The sequence below is a fragment of the Trachemys scripta genome, chromosome 2, assembly GCF_013100865.1.
Source record: "Trachemys scripta elegans isolate TJP31775 chromosome 2, CAS_Tse_1.0, whole genome shotgun sequence".
Lineage (NCBI taxonomy): Eukaryota > Metazoa > Chordata > Testudines > Emydidae > Trachemys > Trachemys scripta.
This window is the reverse complement of record NC_048299.1, coordinates 228,536,104-228,556,691: the sequence shown is the minus strand read 5'-3', so window position 1 is coordinate 228,556,691 and position 20,588 is coordinate 228,536,104.

The following is a 20,588-nucleotide window of genomic DNA, read 5'->3' as shown; positions in this document are numbered from 1 at the left end:
AAAGAACAGGAGTACTTGTGGCACCTTAGAGACTAACAAATTTATTAGAGCATAAGCTTTCGTGGGCTACAGCCCACTTCTTCGGATGCACATATATGCATCCGAAGAAGTGGGCTGTAGCCCACGAAAGCTTATGTTCTAATAAATTTGTTAGTCTCTAAGGTGCCACAAGTACTCCTGTTCTTTTTGTGGATACAGACTAATACGACTGCTACTCTGAAACCTTGAATTACAGAAGGAGGCTTACCTGAGTCACTGGGGTAAGAAAAAGATAGCAACCGTTAAAGAGTCAATCTGTGAGATTAAAGAAAACAAAGACAGCCCTTACCCTAAAAGAAATCAAGCAGCAGTGAATAGCCAAAGTAATCAGAATCAGGCTACATTTAATAAAGAGGATAAGGAGTTTGACAGAAAGTATGTAAAGGAGTGTGATATAAGGGGATTTTGGTCCGTCCTCTGGAGGAGGCTTTTAAAGTATGAAAAGAAAGATCAGCTCCATCGTCTCCCGACGGAGGAATTGTTCAGGAAATTGGCTCAATCTGAAGGGGGTGGTCAGGATCCCATATCACCCAGTCATCACCAGCAATGAGGAGGCCAAGCTCTCTCCCCTCCCTCTTTTGAAGCACCAATCTCGAATGATATGTGAGGGAGGCCTGACACTACGGTTACCCTTGACAGAGAGTTTGGAATAGTTAATCAATTTATGTTATTAGTCACAGGTGCTACAACATCCCTCATTTGTACTAGAACCGCCCATAAAAACAAGAGACTACCAGTTCAGGAGATTAAGGTACCGCAGGGTCATAATGGAAAGGAAAGTGCAGTCCCTTTTACAAAACCAATCTCCTGTACTATTGGAATAATTAAGGCTAAACTGACATTTGGTCTGCAGTGCACAGACGGACATGGAATTCTAGGTATGGACGCACTCAGGAAATTAAATGTAATTGTGGACTTACCTAATGGCATGCTGAGTAAAACCGACAATGGGTTGGGTGGATTCATAGTGCCTGCCTGACACAGCATGTCAGCAGTGAAGGCTCCTCAGCCAGTCATCACACCTGAATGGGAGGAAGCAGTAAAGGAGGTTACTGATCAGTTTCCACAAGCCTTTGCGATGAATAAACTGCAATGCGAAAAAATACAGGCTGAAGTAAAGGTGGAGGGTCCCAATCCTAAAGCCCAAAACCAATATCTGTTTTCGAAAAAAGCCGAAGAAGGAATAAAAGATACTATAGAATCCCTTAAAGAACAAGGGGTATTGGTTGTAAGCGAGAGCATATCTAATTCCCTGATATGGCCTGACTAAAGGCAGATAAGCGAACATGGAGACTGATAGTAGATTACCGTGAACTGAATTGGGTTACACCAAGATTTGCACCAATCGTGGCTAAATTATGAGATTATTTCTACTATAGCTGCCGGTGCTCAGTGGTTCACAGTATTGGATTTAACAAATGCCTTCTTTTCTATTGCGCTACACCCTAGTGCATGGTATAAGTTTGCTTTTATGTACAGGAATCATCAATGAACGTTCACCCGTGTGCCACAAGGATATCGTAGTGCCCCGTCTCTGTATCATAAATTCATCATAAAAATGTGGGAAGATCTCAGCTGTAGAGATAATATAATCAGTTATGTAGGCAATATATTGATTGCCACCAGAAAAGAAAACTTAAGGGTCTTGAAAGAGGTATTGCAGACTATTAGTGCAACTGGTTTTATCATTAACCCAAGTAAGGCTAAAATGCTGAAGCAGCAGGTCACCTATCTGGACGTGGAGTTGGGGATACATATGAGGCGACCAGATGCTGCGAGGATAGAATTAATTAGTACGTTGCCTGCACCTCAGGATATCGTCGCCGCTCAGATCTTTCTTGGGTCCAATGGGCTCTTCAAGGGACTTTATTGAAAAATACTCAGAATTGGCACAGCCCCTTTATTTGTTATTAAGGAAAGAACAGGAGTGGAGATGCGGGGAAGAGGAAAGAGCTGCTTTTTACAATCTCAGTCAGGCTCTCCTCCAGGCCCCAGCCCTTGCATACACAGCCAGGCAAGCCTTAACATCTCCAGCTTGGAATTACCAACTGCGGTCTTAGTGCTATATTATTGCAACAGCAGGGGACAAGTTTAAAACCTGTGGCTTTTGGGTCCAAGGTGCTGTCAGAGATAGAAAAAAGGTATTCTGCATGTGAGCATGCGGTGCTGGCATTAACCTGGGCACTCCAGCACTGGGAATATCTTACTGGAATGTCCCCAATCGTATTAAGAACTGTTCACACTCCAATTAATATTGTCAGGAAAAGCTAATGAAGGTCGGGTGTCTAATCCCCGCCTTGCAGGCTGGACACTGAATTTAGTAAACAGAGACATTCGGGTGAATAAAGTGCCTACCTTATCTGCAGCACCCTTTGCATTAATCACCCAGGGAAAGGAGCACGAATGTCCACTTCCCAACCATGAACGTTAAAAAGGAGCCTTCTCCATTTCAATTAAAGACACCATATGAGGAAGCTAAAACTGATAACATGGATTTATGGGTGGTTGATGGTAGTTGCCAATTTTATCAGAGTAAGTCATGTGCAGGCTATGCTGCATTACAGGTATCAAGAGACATCATTCTGCAGGAACGGTCACCCCTAAGTCTGCTCAAGCAGCTGAAATTATTGCCATAGTGGTAGCACGGGATGCAGGTAACAACGAAGCACCAGTGACCATCTGTTCAGACTCGAACTGGGCAATACGTGCCCTAATAGATTGGATGCTGGTGTGGATCACTAGAAACATAAGGTTTGCAGACAACAAACTGATAGCCCATGCCAAATATTTGATCCATGCTTGGGAACTGGCAAAGAAAAGGAGACATCCTACTTATCTATTTAAGGTGCGAGCCCACAGGAAAAATTCAACAGAAATCGCCTTGCTAAACCACCGAGTAGATTTACTGGCTAAGCAAGCAGCTTTAATGGGGCCAGAGACTCTGTGGAACAAATCAGAAAAGGCAGCGCACAAAATTCATCCTGTGAAAGCTGAGGATCCTATCTATGTAGCTCAGCTGTAGAAGCAAGATAAAAGCATCACTTGGTTGCTGAACAAACAGGAGTACCGAGGATACCAAGTTTTCCATCATAGTAATGGACTGGTTATGGCAGCCCAACATGAAAATGATATCCCTGTCCTGGTAATCCCTGTGAGCCTCAGGAAGGAACTAGTGACCTTAGCCCACCACCAAGATCATTTCGGTGTGGAAAAAAATTTAAAAAGAATTTTAACAGTGAGATGGTGGTCAGAAGTCCACAAGGATACTGAGGAGTTCATCCATGACTGCCTGGCCTGTGCAGCAAACACAAAATCATTAAAGGACACATGCAGCATCAGCCAATTGAAGAGTGTTGGCACAGGCTGCAAATATATTATATTGGCCCCCTGCCATACACAGGACAAGGCAACTACTATTGTTTGGTCATCACTGACCCTTTCTCAAAGTGGGCAGAGATATGTCCATACCGAAATAACACCACCAACTCCATGCTGAGGATATTGCTAGAGCAAACCCTTTCCAGGTTTGGGATACCATCAGCCATTGATTCTGACCCAGGCCCCCACTTTGTCAGCGAGGTAATGAAAGCCCTGTGTCAAGCCTTCAGCATCAAACAGTGGCTTCGCATTGCTGGTCACCCCCAGAGCTCCGGAGCAGTTGAGAAGACAAACAGGACTTTAAAACGGCCTTGAGGAAGATCATCCAAACCTCAGGGAAGAACTGGGATAAGAAGCTACTATTTGTGCTCATGGCTATGAGCTCATCAGTGGGAGAGCATGGTTTCACCCCCCATGAAATAATGACAGGATGCCTCATGAAAGCCCCTGAAAACTGGTGGCTAGGAGGGGTGTCCCCAGACAACTATCAGCCATGGGTGCAGAACAGGTTCATGGACAATCTGTTGCAAGTAATCAGTGACACTCAAAAGCAAGTAGCACAGCAGCTTAAATGCAGCTTTAAACAAATGGATAAAAGGCTTGGTGACAATTTAAAAGTCATAGAGTGGCAGGTTGGAGATAAAATGTTGTACAGGTACTTCTCCGACAAGGGTCACTCTCTGAGCCCGAAATGGGTAGGGCCGGTAGTCACAGTAAATAAGAGCGGGAACCTGGCCCAGAGACATGAGGCCTGATTCCCCACTGCTTATCTATGCTATCTAATCAGAAGACTCCATTTTTCCAGTTTGCACTTTGCCATATGTAAGTGACTTCACAAGGTGCAAAGCGCTTAAGAATCACCTCAATATGAGTAGGGGTTGCACACTTAGGGCCACATAGGGTATGTCTATACTGCAATTAAACACCCATGGCTGGCCCTGTCAACTGACTTGGACTTGCGGGGCTCATGCTAAGAGGCTGTTTAACTGTGGTGCAGATGTTTGGGCTCGGGCAGGAGCACAAGCTCTAGGATCATCCCCCCTTGCAGGTTCCAGAGCACAGGCTCCAGCCTAACCCTAATGCCTACACCACAATTAAACAGCCCGATACCTCAAGCCCTGCGAGCCCAAGTCACCTGACATGGGCCAGCTACAGATTTTTAATTGCAGTGTAGACATACCCATAAAGGCGAGAGCAGGGGTTACATCTTCATATACCCTGTAAGTGGATGTTATTGTGTGAAAGTGTGGTTAATCTTGCACGCAAGTGAGCACATCAACCTTCGCTGAAGAAGAGGACAAGAATTTATATCTGCAATTGATGGACTGCTGCAAGAGGAGGAGGAGGAGGGGGGAGAGGGGTTTTCAGAATAAGTGGAATAGGGGAAGGGATGGGAAAATTGAAAAGAATATGTGAAAGAGAAGATGGAATGCTTTAAAGTACCAAGACAAGGATGGGATTGATCAACTCAGGCACAAAAATTCAGCTCAACCAGGAGCCCAGAAATTTGGAGAGAAAAAAACAAAATTGGATGAATGCAAATGGGTACATATCTTGGCAGCACCGAAAGATCCATGGCACAAGATAAAATAAAATGTGCTATCTATGAATGTGCAAGGCCTAAATCACCCTGCAAAAAGTAAGAAAGCATTTAAAGAGCTAAAAATGGACAACCCAAATATAGCTTCAATTTCAGAAATGCATTTTAAAGAAGAAAGTGAAAATCAACTAGAAGTGGAATGGTTCCACCAGGGAATTTACCATATACTCCAGCAACTGTAAAGAGGAGGTAAGTTGTGACTGTGATAGAAAGAGTCTAACCCTTAAAATAGCAGCTTTAGGATAGATAACAAAGTATGTATTTAATAATGGAATGTTGTACAGCCAAAATTTTATAGTAGGGGCTGTTTTGTGAAATGATCCTGGAACGTGCTGCTTTAACAAAAGAACATTATGAGTGTGTGTGTGTGTGTGTGTGTGTACGTGTGCTTTTTATCAAACATCTTTTTTTTGGTCTAGATTGAATTAAAACAACTGGTGAGTGAGGATTTGAATATCTATCTATCTAGATATACCGATATCTAGATAGATAGATATATGGTGAGTAGGGATTATAACTGTCCATAAAAAGGACATGTCTGAATAAAAGCAGATAGGTTCTTTGAAAAGAATCTCAAAGATGTAGGTCTAGCCAAAGCTTTTAAGGGAATGGCATAGCTCTAACAGAGATTATTTGTACTTTCTTCACCTATCAAATATATACTCTACGTGGATAATCTTTGTATTATTTAACCTTAAGGTAGAACTCAGAACATCAGTCTACAGCATGACTGTACTTCCTGGAGTTAGTGTGTGGCACCATCTCCCTGACTCCTCCTGCCACTTCTTCTCTACCTCCCACCTCATCTCTCTCCCTTCCTTCCTCAAAATCCTTGAACATGCTATTTTCCTGGGGTGAAATCCTTGGGGAAAAGAAGCATTAGGAAAGTACATTAGGAAAGCATTCATTGTCATTTAATGAGCTTTAGAAGTTGGAAACAAAATGGAAAGTATCATGTAACCAACCCAAGCTCTGTGGATGAGCAGAAAATGCTCCATAGACCACCAGTTGTCCCTGAACCACAGCTTGAGAACTGGGTGATATTGCCTAGTTTAGGGACAAGAAGGTTGATTTCCTGCCCAGACAGTGAACTGAAACTGTTTTCCCAAATACATTCAAGTTCACTGACATGTTTAAGAGTCCATTTTCTGTCACTTTGACTATTTTCTTCTTGCCCTACAAAACAAAAAGAATAAAGCAGTTCTTCTTTCTTTTCCCCTTGGAAGTAAGAAAGAAATATTGAAGGAATTTGGCCAGATTTAGGCATGTGCTTTCCATTTCAAGTTTTACTGAAAGAATCATAAATTGATTAAACACGTGTCTATGGAAGCTACAGTATACATTTGCTCTACTCAGAATGTTACATGCAAATATCAAAACAAATTATGAGCTACTTGGTTCTATATTTAATTTAAAATCACATTGCATATCATAATCTCCAAAATGATTTACTCCAACACAATCATCAACTGATAAGGGAGTTCACTCTAATCAGAAAAATATGTTGTGCACTTGTAGCCATCTGTTACAAAGGAGCAAAGCACAAATTTAGGTGGTTTTGTTTAGGCTCAGGAGTGCTGAGCATGATGGGAACTGTATGTTTTGGTGAGCAATATACAAAATACAGTCCATGTCAAATAGCAGCGCCAGTCCTAAGAATCTCAATTCTAGTATGTGATAATACACAGTGCTTCAAGATAGCTTAGAAAACAAATTTAACACTTAAAAAATGAATTTGTGAACTTCACATCTGTTAGGCAAGCAAGTTTTAAATTTTACTTAAGAGCTGGCTTCCATTAGGGCTCTAGTAGCAAACTATAACCACTGCAATTTTGCATATGGCAATATTGATTGGTATCTGTAGATCATGCTGTGATCTTCCAGGGAAAGGGCAGCTTTCTTAGGTAAGCAATACAGTCATACTGCTTTCAAGCTGGAGTATGAGATCTACAGAAATGTTAGATGCAGACATAATTTCTGACTTTATATTTAGAAAAAATACAACTGCTGCTAACACTGGGAAGTGTTGTTTCTTAATAGACCTCTTAGCTTATGTTGAAGTTAACATTTTTCTGAGCAAGAGTCTCTTAACTTTCTAACATTCACTTTCATTTGTATCTATCTTGTAATTTGCTGTTCTACTGGAGCTAATAGTAACATGATCCCCAAAGATTTTGTAAAAGAAACAAAAATACTCCTTTCTTTATATTATCTCATTACAGCATTAAAAAAATACGAACAACTAAAACACCAGCTTCTTGATGTTATTTCATTTGCTCACACAGTAGTACAATGGCATGCTGTCACTAATGTCAGGGGCTAGTACTAATGGCACGTAAATGTCAGAAACTGGGATGGAGATGGTCAAGCCTACTGGTCAGAGTCAGAGTAGTCATGCCTAGTGGTTGGAGTTGGAATCGGGCATCCAAGGTGGGGTTGGAGTGAGGCTGGAGCAGGATTAGGAACAGGGCTGGAGCAAGAGCAAGGCTAGAGTAGGCTACGTCTTAGAAAGTCTGTTACCACTGTGAGGAAGGAAAGAGTGCCAAGTCCTGGAGTAATGTTGAGCAGATTGAGCTGCTGTTCCTCCACCTCTGGGGCTTATATGCCTGGTCTGGGAGTCACATGACCAGATCACAGCTTGTGGATTGGCTGGAGCCTAGCATAGGAGTGACTCATCACCTCATAGTAACCCATTCACTGAGAAATTTACCCCGGTATAGAGGGTTGCACAAAGCCTTCTGCATCACTTAATTTTTGCATAGGGATTGTGTGGGAGCTTCTCAAGAGTCCCTGAGATCCCCACATGCTGTGGAACTAGCCTTCAAGCTGACCTATGCAGGCTTGGTGCAGAAGGCCATTTTTTAGGTGGAACAGGATTCAGGCCAGGGGAGTGGCCCTGAATCTATATTCATATGTATCCAGTGGACCAGTCCCTGTGCAACTGGAACAGATAGACTGCAGCTGATATTCCAGGCCATCTGCTAAAACGGTAACCACTGGGGGCTGCACAGCAACCTGGCACCTTTGGCTTTGATGGGGTTAACTTCAGCTCCCCATTCTCCTTGCACCCCACTCACCCACAGTCTGGATACACAGGTGTCAGGTGGAGTGAATTTCACCCCAAATTAGTTTATACTTCAAACTTCATATTGAAGAATCCATCTGTATATTAAAGCAATTGCATGACCCCCATGTAGCATTTTACATTGATTAAAGGACAGAACATACATTGAAAACCCCCTTGCCACGTCTAGGCATCATTGCCCCAAAGGGCCATCTTGAGAAAAGAGGACAAAGAGGGTATAAAAGCCAGTGTTGTGGGTGAAGTTTAAGGGGAGTGGCGGACCACAGTAGAGGTAGACTGAGGTTTAAGAGTAGGTGGATCTGCAATCCTCCCTTAAACCTATTCACTGTTACCGTTCTCCCATTTTCCATAACCATCCTCACAGAAGCTGCATGAATGAAGCTCATCTAGGGTATGTCTTCACTGCAGCTGGGATCATGCCTCCCTGCCTGGGTAGATAGACTCATGCTAGCTCTACCCCAGCTAGCGCACTAAAAATAGCCGTGTGGATGTTACGACATGGGCATCAGCTCAGGCTAGCTGCCTGGTAGAGCCAATCCAACCCCTTGGGTCTGCACTCAGGTGGTTACCTATGTTGCTGCGCATGCTGCTAGCATGCTAGCTCAAGCAGAGCAAGCGTGCATCTGTCTATCTGAGCTGGGAGGCACACTTCTAGCAGCAATGTAGCTGCACTCTCAGTTTTCAGATGACACTACCAAGCGAAGACATGGAAATGTTCTGTTTGGTGACTATGGGATTCTTGTATACAGTAGAGATCTCATCTATGGATACTATGGGGAACTCTGTTACTCTATGCACTTGCAAAGTGTTAAAGTTCTAATTCTAAATTCTAGGGACTTGATTCTCTGTTGCTTTGCATCTTATGCAGTCCTTTACACCAGTGCAAAGGAGGTGGAAAATGCTACTAAATTGGAATGATTTGCACTCACTTTACCCGGGGTAAGAGGCTAAATAGCTGTGGACAAAATTATTTAAAATTACAGGATTGCTTCTTTGACACACAAGAAATTGAATACCAGTATCCAATCTAATAGAGTGTAACCATCCTTCAAACTGAGAGCCTGAATCATGGTTGACTGTTTATCAGTGTGTTTTCAGCACAGAAAACAAGATGTTAAGGAAGACTCACTTATAAGAATAAAGTCTCACAAACAGGAGCAAGTTACTATCTGAAACATGTTTAGCTGGTAAAGCAATCAAGGATCCATTATCTTATCTTACCATTTCAGATTTCAAAATCAAAAGATAAGAGTTCTCATTTAGATTCTCATTTAGTCTAAGGTCCCTTTACACCACTTTGTCAGAGTAAAGGGGCCTTACATTTTATGTCCACTTTGAGGCCCCTTTACGCTGTCAGAGTGGTGTGAAAGGGCCTTAGTGTAAGTCTGGCTGGCAGAGTTTCAAGAGTGATTTGATAATTACCAAAAAGGGGATATGGGAAAACATGAAAAATACATGAACTGCAAAAATGATTTATATTGAGGTATGATATAAAAGTTCTCTCAAGTGTGAACACAATTTTAATCAGCTAGATGTTTCTTTTATGAAGGGGATTTTTGTTTTAAAACTTGTATTTTGGGCTAGAAAGACATTTTAAGCCTCTAAAGTTTCCTCACATTTCCATACAAAAACACAAGAGCTTATTTACAGTTATACTTCTCATTTAAATTGATCCAGTACAACTTTTTGGAGTTTGCTTTTTCCATTTCCAATCCAGCCCATTGTGTTTCCATGAAATCTGAAGTAAGGTTTTAATTATAGCATTTGGATAGCCAATTATAATATAAAACCAAGCCCAAAAGGCAACATAAGTTTAGAAAACAGTTTTGACTTTCTCACCTAATAGCAATAGTTTCTCCTTTCAAGACATCACCATATTTATTATTTCATAAGACACAGCCAAAATAAGTGTAGTGTACCACTATCAGAGTAGATTGCAAATAGGTTTGACTAGTTGAACCAAAAGTCTCAACTAGAGCTATATATTCCCCTTAACATTTGTATATTTTGCATTAATTTTGGAAAGGCTTTGGGTTATTTGGATTATTTATCCTCAAATATTTATTCAGATGTTTCTTGTACATAAAATACAAGCTTTACCAAAAATATATATCAAATTCTGAGGTCTTCATCAAGTTTTTACTCCATTTTTACACAGGCAAACTCCCACTGAGTTCAGTGGGCGCTTTAGAAATACCGAGATAGTTAAACTAACTAAGGAACAATTTTGGTCATCTGACTTTTCACATGACCAATAATCACAGATATGGGATAGAAGTGAATCAAATACACTGGGTTTGTTGTTTTTAATTTATTTTGATGTATTTAAATAAGCTCACCCAGAGCTCTGGGTGCATGTACAAAATTTAAATATAAACCCCCTCCAAGGCTAGCACACCACCTAACACTACCTACTCAGCCCATTTGCTCAGAAAATACCAGGAAGAAGAATCTTGTAGCAGGACCTACAGATCAATAGAGTTTGGTGTTGCAATACCAACAGGGGAAGCAAGTTACAGAGTCAAGAACTCTTCACTGAAAACCCCATGCCTCCACTCCCCTCCTATTTAAACCTGGGAGCTATTAGCTTGCATGCTTCAGCTGATCTCATCTGCCATGGTCAGTATCACAAAAGGGAGAAAGTTAGTCTCTGAGGTACTAAGGACCCAAACCATTTAGTGGTCTATGGGATAAAATTACCACCATATACTGCATCCTGAAATGAACTGGAAGCTAGTGAAAGGCACAGAATCCCCACAGCTGCATTCTGCTCGGCTGATATTTTCCAGGTAGTTTTAGGTATTGCCCCATGTGTACTGCAGCGTCCAATTTGGAAATGCCACAAGCATGGATCTCTGCCTTTAAAAAAAAGGTTACAACCTCCGACCCATGCAGAGATGATAAAGTGCTTTCAGCCACTGTTTCTACCTGGACCTCCAGAAGCAGTTGAGAATTTAACAGAATTTTTGTCTTGCAAACCTGAGTGACAAAGACAGGCATAGCTCTCTGTTGGGGGAGCTGATATCATCTCTGACATTTTTCATGTTATTATTCTTATTTAACGTTTATACTATGATATGATCTAAAGGCCACAACCATGTTGGGTCCCATTGTGCTACACACTGCCTAAACCTATATGACAAATCTCTGCCCCAAAGATCTTACAATCTAAGAAAAAACTGTTTCCCCAGGTAGCCACCATAGCCTCCCATAGCCTCAGCCTTTTCTGGATGAAGTCTTAGCTATCTTGTACTCCTCCCAGCCCAACCCAGCCTTCCTTTGGGAAGAAATTTAGATCAGTTTCTATTTTATCTAAACTAATTGTCTATCCCTAAAGTTTTTAAAAATGGTCTGATGGAATACTGTTCAAAAACCAGCTTTGCCTGGATGATTTGCTAATACCGCTCAGCTACCTTTTTTGCAGAAACTGCAGGGTTAGAGAAGGATCTTGAAAGGCTGGCCAAGATTCTGGGGATTTGGAATTATTCTTTACAAGTGTTCCCAGTTGGTTGGCTTTCTCTGCTGCCACATTTCCTACTACACTGACAATGGGGTTTTTCCCACTGCTATTGGGTGTGCCTGTTGAGCCCCGAAGAGTTTTTGCACTGCACCATAGTTATTTAAAAACATCATGCACTATTTTAACATTGTATTAAGACAGCATGCTTTGGTGGTTCATTACAAAACATCCCAGGGATGTTATCAGCTGCCATGTTCTTTCAGTTTGGGTACCTGGAGTTTGCACTCATTGACCATTAAAACACCCCCACAAATAGGATTGGCTTTATGTTTTGTGGAGCCCTGTGGAAAAATAAGATATTTGGCCCTATCCCTCCACTCCAGTGACCACTCCCTCAACCCAGCATCACATCCACATCTCCACAACATCTGCCCTGATTAAATATGGCAGTAAATCTGGAATACTTTGGCACCAGGGTTCATCAGAGTGGAAGATGATGTAGATTTAAGTTATGTCTACACTGCAATGTAAGCCCAGGGTTAATGGGACTCAAGTCAATGGACCCTGGGTTGAGAAACCAGGACTTGAGCATCTACACTGACTGCCAACCCAGATTAAGAATTTTTTTTACACAGGCCTGAACCCACATCCATTCTGCAGTACACAGAACAGAGTCCAAGCAACCATATCCCGGACTTCCTAGCACCCTCCCAAAATGTGGCCACTCTAGTCCTTTGTTTGTGGTGCCAAAGGCGCCGGCTTTTTCCTTTGCCCAGGGGTGCTCAACCCCCACTCTGCCCCGGGCACTGCTCCCACTCGACCCCTTTCCCCAAGGCCCTATCCACCTCTTCCTGCCCCTTCCCTGCCTCTTCCCACCCACTTCCACCCCCAAGCACACCCCATCCCCACTCCTCCCCTTCCCTCCCAGCACCTCCTGCACAATGTGGAACAGCTGATCGCGGCAGGTGGGAGATGCTGGAAGGGAGGGGGAGGAGTTGATCGGCGGGGCCACCAGTGGGCAGGAGACACTGGTGGGGAGCAGGGCAGCTGGCTGCTGGTGAGTGCTAAGTACCAGCTAATTGTCAGCACCTATGCGTGGTGCAATGTGAGAAAACTTGACTGTGCACCTCACACATTACAGGAAGTTTGAACAGCTTACCAACACATCCTGCCAAGCCAACATTTTGGTCTGTATGCTCCCAGCAACCAGAGCCAGCAACACGGAGGAGGTGCCATTTTAAGAACTTCTCTTGCTTGAACTGTCACTCCTGCTTCAGGAAACAGACAGCACTTCCATGAGATGCTGGTGGACATTTCAGCAGCACTTTCTGACTCACTGAAGGTACTTGACAAAGCTAATGACAGAGCAGGAGGAGGAGCACACAGACAGTGCAGACTTGAACTGGCTTATGCTGTTCTTGACACTCAGTATAGCTGCTGATGTCCCCCTACATAGACCAGTGCTTCTGGAGCAGGTCACAAGCACAGACTGGAGGAACCACATCATCTTGCAGACTTGGAATGATCAGCAGTGGATCCAGAACTTTCACATGAAGAAAGCTACATTTCTGGAGCTCTGTGAGCAGCTTGCCCCAACCCTCCAGTGTATGTTATGCAGTCCCTCGTGGGCCACAAATGCCAATTTATGCATGTCAATGTTGGTTGCACTAGAAAAGTTCACGATGCCAGGGTTTTTCACTGACTGAGAGTCTACATTCATGGACACTATTCCCACAAAATGACATTGTCATAAACAGAGTTACTGCCCCCACTCTTATTCTGGTGGACCCCAGGAACCCTCTTTTGCCTTGGCTTATGAAGCCATACTCTGATATCAGAAACCTCTTCCATTTCTGCTGCTGGTTCCATTCCTTGGGTGGGCATCAAAAAGCTCCTCCAAGCCTGGCCCCAGGATGTGTGGCAACTGCTCTTGCAGCAAAGTCACGTCTGGGACCAATGTCAGCAGCAGAATCACTTTGCTAGCCGCATGCTGCACCTGCTGCTGACTCCCATCATTTACCCACGCTGGATTCTGGGGTCAGGAGGTGGCCATCCCAGCTGACCAGGTCATTGTCCGTTGCTCTTGGCTCTGTGCTTGGCACAGTACTTGGCACCCAGTCAAACTCATCATAAAATGGGCATGGTGTCAGTGAGTTGCCTGAAGTGCAGTTCTGGTTGTCCAGTACTCAGTCTTGAGCCACTTAATATACCCCTTGCACTGGTCATCTGTCCAGAAAATTTCCAACACTGCCAACCTCTTTGCTATTTGCTGGTTGGTCATTCCTGTTGCTCTTACTAAAATCTACTGTTTTGCTGGCCTTGCACCACAGATTAACCAAAATCTAGCTGAACTCCCGTGACCATGAAGCAGCGCACTTTGCAAAGGATTTCTCCTGGTTGGTGTCTTTTGCAAACACAGAAGGTTCTCTGTAGATGTGTTTACAGCTTGGCAGTCAGAATAAAATAGAAGAATGGAAGACTGGCTAAGCAGCAATTCTGCAGAAAAGGACCTGGGGATTACAGTGGACGAGAAGCTGGATATGAGTCAGCAGTGTGTCCCTGAAGGGGGGTTCCAAAGAGGATGGAGCTAAGCTGTTCTCAGTGGTGGCAGATGACAGAACAAGGTGCAATGGTCTCAAGTTGCAGTGAGGCAGGTCTAGGTTGGATATTAGGAAACACTATTTCACTAGGAGGGTGGTAAAGCACTGAAATGGGTTACCTAGGGAGGTGGTGGAATCTCCATCCTTTTAGGGCCTGGCTTGACCAAGCCCTGGCTGGAATGATTTAGTTTGTGTTGGTCCTGCTTTGAGCAGGGGATTGGACTAGATGACCTCCTGAGGTCTCTTCCAACCCTAATATTCTATGATTCTATGAATTAAACACTGAGTCATTTTGCTGCTGTATTACAAGGGTGGTTGCTTCTGTTTCCCTGGAGTTGGTTGGAAATTATTGTGAGAGAGAGGACAAAAGAAGTTGGCCCATAGGACTGTGGGATACTTTTGGCAGACTCCCAGGACCCGAGTCTTGGGGGGCTGCGTCTACTCAGCAAAGAGATAGCACATGAACCCTGGATCCCGGTTTGACTCGGGCTCAAACCCTCTACCCTCACAGGTTTTTAGGACTGGATCTGAGCCCAAATCAAAGAGGTTTGTGTTTAGACAGAAGGGGCCTTTGGACTCAAGACTGAGTCAGCCCAGGCTTACATTGCAATGTAGACATACCCTTACTGAAGCACTCGCAACATTTCTACCCAGATTCCTTGACCCTCACTCATGTTGTATTTTAAGTTAATGGGACCAGTAGTGGATGAACCTGAGATAGGGTATCATAATCTGACACTTTGAGAGTAAAACTTCATAGATGCCCAAGTTGCTTACTAAGTGATGATGATGATTAGCAAGGAAAATCATACTGACTTAGGTTTTCACATACCTAATGCCTGTAGCTTTACACTGGAATATCGCTTAAAAACATGGAGAGAAAAGTATTCACTTTCTCTTGCAGTATTTTTGATAGCTTACTTAAATAAATATACATTGCACTTAATATAAAAAAGTCTATCTGGTGAAATGGTTGATGTTTTACAAGGGTTTTATACATTAAGGAGTCAAATTCATTAAGCCAAGTTAAGGATCCAAATTAATCTCTGAGCCATTTATTTCATTGGGCTGCACAACAGCTGAATTTGGACCAAAGGGACCATAGTTGGACTGAGGAGGTGATGTTTTGGTTTTGCTAAACTAAGTCCAAAAGCAGGTTGGTTTGGATCAGGTTCCATTTTATCTGAACTTCCAAAGTTCAGGAGTGTTCAGACAAAAGAGCTTTAGTTCGTAAAAGCAAAAGCAAAACAAGGATTGGTTGGAATCCAAATTCCTTTTTATACAAACCACCCAAGCTTAGGAGGTTGGGGAGGTCTTTCTAATCAAAGGTTCCAGTTTTGACTCATCTCTAGTAGTGATCACCAAAATAACCTAATTTGTCAATCAGAAAGGTTCTTTGGACAAAGATGTCCAAAGATATATACTGTTCATTTCTAGCCTGCTTTCATTAGGGCTTTATCTAATACCTCCATGTAATTTTCTTTATTTCTTTCCTTTATACTGCCTATTGTATCCAAAAGCATATATCCACAAAATAATGTACTTTACATCAGCATTTTCCAATATGTGAAGACAATATTCGACCCTATTTATATGACCCTTAAAAATTTCACTTCCTGTGAATATGGGAAATTAATCTGTTTAAAAGCACTCCAGTAATGTTAGTGCCAAAGAAAATGTAATGCTATAACCTACTATGGGTTCCAAAGTGCAAATACAAGGTAAGGCAGTTATCACAGTTCGGAAGTTGTGAGCTAAGTTCATCCAGAGGTTAAAAACATGTATACAAAAACCGTAGAAAATCTTCATGATAAGGAACTCCACAATGCTGGCAAGCTAATAAGGCCAGTATGTAACTGATTTCACAGCTTGGATACATGCTCTGCAAGATTATAGGAGTAATGCCAAAAAAAGGGATGTTATTGAGATATTAGAAGCATGAACCAAATTGAAATGAGGGAATGTCCTGAAAGCACTACACATCTGTGTCATAAAACTGAAACAGACTAGCATTACTACCTATCAATTTAAAAAGTTAAAAAGTATAGTGCTGGCCAGAAGACAGACAATGGACAATATGCTATTGTCAGAAAAGATTGAATTTACACAAACATATTGGGTTATCACCTTTGCTACCTGACCCTCATACAAACTGAGCATAATTTATTAGACAGAAATAGAACATTCATTAGAGATGCAGTTCATAGTTTGACCTCTCTTTCTCTATAATGATAGCCAAATTCAACCTTTGGTTGTATGCACATTGCATTGAAATTAGGGCTGTCAAGCGAGATTAATCGTGCTTAATCGTGCAATTAAAAAAATTAATTGTGATTAATCACATGATTAATCGCACTGTTAAACAAGAATATAATACAATTTCTTTAAATATTTTCAGGTGTTTTCTACATTTTCAAAAATATTGATTTCAATTACAACACAGAATGCAAAGTGTACAGTGCTCACTTTATATTTATTTTTATTACAAATATTTGCACCTTATACAAGTACGGTAGTGCAATCTCTTTATCATTAAAGTTAAACTAACAAATTATGTAGAATTATGTACAAAAAAATTACAATACAATACAATGTACAATAACTGCATTCAAAAATAAAACAATATAAAACTTTAAAGCCTACAAGTCCACTCAATCCTACTTCTTGTTGAGCCAATCACACAGACAAATATGTTTGGTTACAATTTGCAGAAGATAATGGCTATTAGCCAGGACGGGTAAGGAATGGTGTCCCTAGCCTCTGTCTGTCAGAGGATGGAGATGGATGGCAGGAGAAAGATCACTTGATCATTGCCTGGTTCACTCCCTCTGGGGCACCTGGCATTGGCCACTGTCGGTAGACAGGATACTGGGCTAGATGGACCTTTGGTCTGACCCGGTACAGCCCTTCTTATGTTCTTATGTTCTTAATGCTGCCCACTTCTTGTTTACAATGTCACCAGAAAGTGAGAACAGGCATTCACACAGCACTGTTTTAGATGGCATCGCAAGATATTTATGTGCCAGATGCGCTAAAGATTCATATGTCCCTTCATGATTCAACCACCATTCCAGAGGACATGCATCCATGCTGATAACGATCCAAAGTGGAGCGGACTGATGCATGTTCATTTTCATCCTTTGAGTCAAATGCCACCAGCAGAAGGTTGATTTTCTCTTTTGGTGGTTCGGATTCTGTAGTTTCCGCATCAGAGTGTTGCTCTTTTAAGACTTCTGAAAACATGTTCCACATCTCGTCCCGCTCAGATTTTGGATGGCACTTCAGATTCTTAAACCTTGGGTCGAGTGCTATAGCTATTTTTAGAAATCTCACATTGGGTATGTACCTTCTTTGCATTTTGTCAAATCTGCTGTAAAAATGTTCTTAGAAGGAACACGTGCTGGATCATCACCCAAGACTGCTATAACATGAAATGTGGGTAAAACAGAACAGGAGATATACAATTCTCTCCCAAGGAGTTCAGTCACAAATTTAAATAATGCATTTTTTTTTAATGAGCATCATCAGCATGAAGCATGTCCTCTGGAAGGGTGGCCAAAGAATGAAGGGGCATATGACTGTTTAGCATATCTGGCATATAAATACCTTGCAATGCTGGCTACAAACGTGCCATGTGAATGCCTGTTCTCACTTTCAGGTGATGTAAATAAGACGCAGGCAGCAATATTGCCCGTAAATGTAAACAAACTTGTTTGTCTTAGTGACTGGCTGAACAAGAAGTAGGACTGAGTGGACTTGTAGGCGCTAAAGTTTTACATTGGTTTGTTTTTGAGTGCAGTTATGTAACAAAAAAATTTACATTTGTAAATTATACTTTCATGATAAAGAGATTGCACTACAGTACTTGAGGTGAATTAAAAATACTATTTCTTTTATCATTTTTACAGTGCAGATATTTGTAATAAAAAAATAATATAGAGAGCACTGTACACTTTGTATTCTGTGTTGTAATAGATATCAATATATTTGAAAATGTAGAAAAACATCCGAAAAATATAATAAATTTCAACTGGTATTGTTTAACAGTGCGATTAATCATGATTAATTTTTTTAATTGTAATTAATTTTTTGGAGTTAATCACACGAGTTAACTGTGATTAATCAACAGCCCTAATTGAAATAAGTGACAATTTGGCCTTATGTCTGCAAAATGCCCCGGGTACCTTTGTTCCCATTACAATATTTCAGACAGTGACATACCTGCCAAATGCCTTTAACAAAAAGCAACAGATTGTAAAATGTGCAGAAATGTTCATGTATTTGCATTAAACTGAGGCACCATCAGTTAGAAGCACATACCTTAGAATTATATCTTGGGAGAGCACATGAGGAATCTCAGTGTGGATTGTCTAAATTATGAGAGGAGTCAGAAAAACAGAAGGTGCCAAATATTCTTGTGCCAGGGCAATTGCTTAAAATACACAAATAATACTCGGATCTTATAAGAAATCCCCCCTCACAGAGCACACAGGAAAGCCTATTGGTTCATTTCCAGCCCACCAATAAAGACAGGACAAAAATTAGTAGTCCACCGGAAAAATCAGAAGTATTGGCATATCTTTGTGAGAAACTCTCTCTATCATTTGACCATTTAAAAAAATATACCATAAATTACATATTTTTCTTTCCAGTCTTTGTAAACCACTCCCCTCACCCACACTCCATAAAAGTTCAGTGTTTTGAAATGGCTGGGGGGAAAAAAATCAGTGCAGTATCACTAGTCGTCTGTTATAAAGATGGTCCATAGAAACCCTTCTATCTTCAATTACCCAAAAAGAAATCACTTCTGATAGATTACCAAATCCCCAAATCGATCATTATAGGCAATGCTGGTAGTGAAGGTTGCCTAACACTTTCCATTATAAAATCTTATTTTCAGTTGTTTACAGGCATTGCTGATACACATTAACTGTTTGGGGTGAAATTTTCCATGAAGGGTGGCTGCCTTGAGATAAATTTGTTTTTGGAAAATGTCAGCAAAAATGGTTCACCCATTTCTCAGAATGAAATTAAGGAACCTATGTTGTTTTGCCCATGCTAAAAGATTTTTACAGAAGCTTCACTAAAAAGCTATTGCACCTCTGTATTGGAGTAGGGACTTGAAATTTAGCAGAAGATGGGGGAAGGTCACCTTGGTATCAATGACTTCCTGTGAGACTATATCAGTTTTTATGTACCCTATTTTCCCTATCTGTAAAATGGGGCTAATCTGATTAATTTCACATTTATGGTGTATGGTGGATCATAAATAATTAGAGCACTCTAAGATCTTCAGAAGGAAGTCACTACAGAAAGGCAAAGTATTATTATAGTTTAACTTGTGAAGATGAGGCAAGCATATCACTTTATACTTCCCTATGGAGAAATATACAGCACTTTTTCCAGCACATTGCAACCTTCTGAAAATGAAACTTATTTTGCCAAGATTTTCCTGGCTTTGACAGAAAGGATACAGCTTGTGTACTTCAGTAATGTATGGTAATTCCCTGGGAACATGGACATTGGTGAGAAAGTTTAGCACTGGATGTGCACAAACACCATCCTTTAAGGCAGAGGCTCTGCTGTATTGATACGGTTATCTAAGGCTGAATCCATGGTTTAGAGACTAAAGAAAAGCTACAATCCAACAACTGAGAATAGTGGGCTCTTTCTCATAACTTTTAATGAACAGTGCTACAGGTTTCCAGATGACAGAATAACAGTGCCTATTTGGAGTCATGATAAAGGGAAATAAAAAATTAACTATTTTACCACTGGATCTTGAGAGTCCTCCATTTTTCTGGCTATCATCACTATTCTTTTCTGCATTGTTTCATGAAGATTTTAAAGAAGCGTATCTGACAAAGAACAAGTTCATAAAAATGGATAAGCTACAGGTATGAATTTGAATACGTACAGGTCTTATGTAAACCACAAAAGGCAGTTTGTTTGCACATATCAATTACTGTATATAAAGCTCTTATTCCTAGCCAGTGCAGTTGGGTTATTCAGAGTATATAGGCTTTATTTATTACTATTTTAGGCAATGATGCATTCACAAACTGAAACTTTTGGGCTGCATGTCCAAATGCAGCTTCATTTAGGGCATGTCTACACTACAAACTTACGTCAACTTCAGTTAAGTTGACATCCAGCCACTGCAGTAATTAAGTCAGTAGTGTGTGTCCATACCACACTCCTTGTCTGGGTGGAGCACCTCCTCACTAGCAGCGCTTGCATCGATGCTGAGAGCAATGCACCGTTGATAGCTATCCCACAGTGCAACTCACCACAGGGGGTTTTGGGAAGGGCTTACAATGCTTCATGGGACCAAAACATTTTTGCAGAGGGGACTTGGAACATGGCTTCCATGTCCTATGATGCAGTTTTCTACCCCCTCCTCTGATCTCAATTGCAAACCAATAT